The sequence below is a fragment of the Apium graveolens genome, chromosome 6 (assembly GCF_009905375.1).
Source record: "Apium graveolens cultivar Ventura chromosome 6, ASM990537v1, whole genome shotgun sequence".
NCBI classification, from domain to species: Eukaryota; Viridiplantae; Streptophyta; class Magnoliopsida; order Apiales; family Apiaceae; genus Apium; species Apium graveolens.
The window spans coordinates 219,610,978-219,616,273 of record NC_133652.1 but is presented as its reverse complement, the minus strand read 5'-3'; the positions used below and the strand labels follow the sequence as shown (position 1 = coordinate 219,616,273).

Genomic DNA, 5,296 nt, shown 5'->3' with positions numbered 1-5,296 from the left:
AGTATGGTAGTCGTGCAACGAAAGTTGGCGTTATCAATTTTGTGTTATCTGATTAGTGTCATCACCATTGCATGCTAAGGTTAAGAACAATAAGGCTATTGAATGAAGTATTTAATGAAGTTAGAATCCCATATTTGTCATATATATTAATTCAGTCAATCTTATTCTCTTAGTTATAATTGTTAGTTTAATTCTTAGTTATAAACAACCTCAATTTGTTATCGTCTTAGCATTGAATAATAACCATACATTGTTGCTTAAGTGCGTGAATTAATTAGTTAACCAAGCCAGTCTATGTGGGAACGAACTAGAAAAGATTCTATACTACTTGCGAACTCGTATACTTGCGTGTATTATTAGCGCATGTTTAGCGACTAACAAGTTTTTGGATCTGCTGCCGGGGGACTGTAGTGTTAATTTATAGTTTATGTGGTTTCCACCAGTGGTCACTAAAGTTCATTGATTTGGACATTGTTACTTAATCGTTTCCTTGCATTAATTCAGGTACTCTAGCGAGGGTGTGTGCATACGCGTTCGTGTACTCGTAAGAGAACACTGGATAAGGCCGGGGAGGAAGTTATGGTAGTTCGAAAGGAAGCTTTTGAAGAAGAAAAGAAGGTAGAAGAAGAGAAAGTCGAGGAACCAGCTTTAGTAGAAATGGGTGATCAAGCAGAAAATCATAAGGCTTTGATGGACTAATCTCAGCCTAAGATCAATGACATTCAGTCAAGCATCATCAGGCTAACCATCAGTGCTAACACTTTTGAGATAAAGTCAAGCACGATTCAGATGATACAGAAATCAGTTCAGGAATGCTCAGTTCAGGGTCTATCACCACTTGGGAGGATCTTGCTCAAAAGTTTCTTACTAAATTCTTCCCTATGGCGAAGACTGCTGCAATCAGGAATGCTCTTACTCAATTTGCTAAACAAACTGGAGAATCTCTGTGTGAGGCTTGGGATCGATATAAGGAGATTCTAAGGAAGTGCTCACACCATGGCATGCCTGATTGGATGATTATCAATTGTTTCTACATTGGATTGGGTGCTACTTCTAGACCCATGCTCGATGCAGCATCAGGAGAAACCTTGTGGGCTAAGAGCTACGATGAAGCTTATGAACTTATTGAATTGATGGCTTCTAATGAGTACCGGAATCTTTCCCAGAGACTGACTTAGGGAAAGGTAGCATGAATTCTTGAGTTGGATGCAGCAACTGCTATAGCTGCCCAACTTAAAGCTTTGAAGATGAAGGTAGACACTTTGGCTAATTATGGAGTTAATCAAATCGCTAGTGTCTGTGTGCTTTGTGCTGGTGCCCATGAGGCTAATCAGTGCGCAAGTTCTAGTGAATATCCTCAGTTCGTGAGCAACTTTCAGCACTCGCAACAACCTGTGCCAACCACTTATCATCCCAACAACCGCAATCATCCTAATTTCAGTTGGAGCAACACTCAGAATGCGGTTCAACAGCCTTATCAGTAGTATCCAGCTAAGCAATACAACCCCCTGATTTTCAGCAACCGCAATATGCACCGAGACAATGACTCCAGCTGCAACAAGCTAATGAAAAATCTGAATTAGAGGAGTTGAAGCTTATGTGCAAAAGTCAAGCTGTTTCCATCAAGACCTTGGAAAATCAAATTGGGCAAATTGCCGATGCCTTTCTAAATCATCAGCCTGGTACACTACCTAGGGACATTGAAGTGCCAGGAAAGAGGGAAGCTAAGGAGCAGGTAAAGGCAATCACTTTGAGGTCTGGAAAGGTTGCGAATCCCGAACAAACTCAAGTGTTGACTGAAGAAGCTGGGGCTGAAAAGGAAGTAGAGCAGCAGGAAGTAGAAGTGGAACCAAGGAAAACTACTGTTGAGCACACTCCTCCTGAGGGTAATATAGGGGAGAAACAGATCTATCCTCCACTGCCTTTTCCTAAGCGGCTGCAGAAGAAAAAGTTGGACAGGCAATTTGAGAAGTCTCTGGAAGTGTTCAAGAAACTTCATATCAACATACTTTTCGTTGAGGCTCTTGAGCAGATGCCTAGTTATGCAAATTTTATGAAAGGTATTCTCTCTCGGAAGATGAAGTTAGATGATTTAGAGATTATCGCTCTCACGGAGGAATGCAGTGTTGTGATGTAACAGAAGTTGCCTCTGAAGCTGAAAGATCCAGGAACTTTCACTATTTCGTGTACTACTGGAAAAGTATCTTTTGACAGACGCTTATGTGACTTGGGAGCTAGCATCAATCCGATGCCTTTGTTAATCTTCATGCAATTGGACTTGCCTTATCCAAAACCGACTTTTATGACCTTGCAATTGGCCGACCGTTCTATTACATATCCGCGAGGTATTGTGGAGGATGTCTTGGTCAAGGTTGATAAACTCATCTTACCTACTGATTTCGTAATTCTTGATTTCGAGGAGGATAAGAAGATTCCCATAATCTTGGGAGGACCTTTCTTGGCGACTGGCCGAACCTTGATAGATGTGTAGAAGGGTGAGCTCGCAATGCGAGTGATGGATCAGGATGTAACTTTTAATGTGTTCAATGCTATGAAATTTCCTACGGAAAATGAGGAGTGCCTAAAGGTGGAGTTGGTTGATTCTGTGGTTACTTCAAAACTTGATCAATTGGTAAGGTCCGATACCTTAGAAAAAGCCTTATTGGGAAATTTAGATAGTGAAGATGACGAAGGTGAAGAACAAATGCAATATTTGAATGCTTATCCCTGGAAGAGGAAGATTGATATGCCTTTTGAATCTCTTAGAATGGAGGAATTGAACAAAGCTCCTAAACGCCTCAAGCCATCTATTGAGGAAGCTCCCACTCTTAAACTTAAGCCTTTACCTGATCATTTGAGGTATGCATTTTTAGGTGATGCATGTACTTTGCCTGTTATTATTGCATCTGACCTTTCAGGTAGTGACGAGGAAAAGCTTCTGAGGATTCTGAGAGAGTTCAAATCAGCAATTAATTAGACTATATCAGATACAAGGGAATCACCCCTTCTTATTGTATGCATAAAATTCTTCTAGAGGAAGGTAGCAAGCCTACGGTCGAGCAGCAAAGACGACTTAATCCAATCATGAAGGAAGTAGTGAAGAAGGAAATTCTTAAGTGGCTAGATGTAGGGATCATCTATCATATTTCTGACAGTTCATGGGTAAGCCCGGTTTATTGTGTGCCAAAGAAAGGTGGAATCACTGTGGTAGCAAATGAAAAGAATGAGCTTATTCCTACACTAACAGTCACAGGGTGGAGAGTTTGTATCGGCCACAACATTCGCCTTTCCAGGATGGTAATTTATCGAGCAGTCATAGTCCTTGATCAATTCCAGTCATCTCCTCTGCCTCATATTGAGCTCCTTCTGAGTGAAAATGCACTTTAAACTCTTATGATCTGTGTAGATTTCACACTTTTCTCCGTAGAGGTAATGTCTCCAAATCTTAAGTGCGAACACTATGGCGGCTAGTTCTAAGTCATGCGTCGGGTACTTCAACTCATGCGGTTTCAACTGTCTTGACGCATACGCAATCACCTTACTATGTTGCATTAACACACAACCCAATCCCTTATGTGAAGTATAGCTGAATATCACAAAGTTTCCTTGGTCATCTGGAAGCACTAATACCGGAGCTGTTACCAATCTTTGCTTCAACTCTTAAAAGTTATCCTCACATTCTGCACTCCATTCAAACTTTTGATTCTTCCTGGTTAACTTGGTCAATGGCGTGGCAATTTTCAAAAAATCCTTGACAAACCTTCTATAGTATCCTGCCAATCCTAGAAAACTTCGCACTTCCGTAGGAGTCTTTGGCCTCTCCCAACTCATAACTGCCTCAATCTTTGCCGGATCCACTTTAACTCCTTCATTTCCAATGACATGCCCCAAAAATTAAACTTCCTTTAACCAAAACTCACATTTGGTAAACTTGGCATACAACTTCTCTTGACGAAGTATCTCCAATGCTATCCAGAGATGCTGCTTATGTTCTTCTTCCGACTTAGAATAAATAAGGATGTCATCAATGAATACCACTATAAACTTGTCAAAATACTTCTTAAATACTCGATTCATCAGATCCATAAATGCGGCCGGGGCGTTGGTCAATCCAAACGGCATTACTAGGAAATCATAATGCCCATATCTGGTCCTAAATGTTGTCTTTGGAATATCTTCTTCTTTGATCTTTAATTGATGGTATCCTGATCTCCAGTCAATCTTTGAGAAGCATTTTGTTCCCTTCAGCTGGTCAAAAAGGTCATCTATTCTTGGTAACGGGTAGCGGTTCGTGATCGTTACCTTATTCAACTCCCGATAATCTATGCATAGTCGCATACTCCCATCTTTCTTCTTTACAAACAGAACAGGGGCTCCCCATGGCGACGTACTTGGCCGTATCACTCCTTTATCCAACAATTCTTGCAACTGGCTCGCCAACTCTTTCATTTCTGTTGGTTCCATCCTATATGGGGCCTTTGAAACTGGTTCCGTGCCTGGAGCAGGGTTGATCTCGAACTCGATTTGTCGATCTGGTGGTAAGCCTGGTACTTCGTCTGGAAACACATCGGGAAACTCGTTAACTACGGGTATATCTTCTATGCGGGGACTGCCTTTTTCTTAATCCACTATATAAGCTAGGAACAACTCACAACCTTTTTTAAGTAGCTTCTTAGCCTGAACGATTGTAAGAAATAGTTGTTCTTGCCTCTGCCCCTTAAATACTACCTTCTCTCCACTCTTCGTCTTTAAATACACTTTCTTGGTCTTACAATTCATCTGAGCGTTATTCTCTCCTAACCAATCGATTCCTAAAATTATATCAAACTCCCCCAACTTGAAGAGTATCAAGTCGGCTGAAAACTTATATCCCGAAATATCAATCTCACACTTCGGAAAGAATTGATTCACATGAATCTTCTCTTGGTTTGCAATTACCACATTTACAACCTCGCTCATAATCATTTTATCAAATTGAAGCTTATCAACAAAAGTTTATGATATGAAAGATCTTGTTGCTCCCGAATCAATCAATACTTTAGCTTTGACAATATTGAGTAAAAGTGTACCTGCTATAACCTCAGAATTCTGAACAGCATCCTTCATCTTCAGATCAAATGTCCTTGTTGTTGCTTGCAGGGTTGATGTAGGTGGTGGAGGTAATGCCAATACCTCAGCTGGCATGCTCGCACTGGTACTTGCCACGTTCATTAAAGCTTTGACTGGTCCAGTTGCCTTGCACTCCCTAGCTATGTGTCCAGTCTTCCCACACTTGTAATACGTAACTCCTGGCTTC

General features: G+C 41.0%; 1 non-coding gene across 1 annotated transcript; it reads right to left on the bottom strand.

Moving 5' to 3' along the window:
• Positions 1-896: 896 nt before the first annotated feature.
• Positions 897-1,003, bottom strand: LOC141669000 (small nucleolar RNA R71). The gene has a single exon (XR_012553302.1). It is a non-coding gene; the product is annotated as a small nucleolar RNA R71 (small nucleolar RNA).
• Between the last annotated feature and the right edge of the window lie 4,293 nt (positions 1,004-5,296).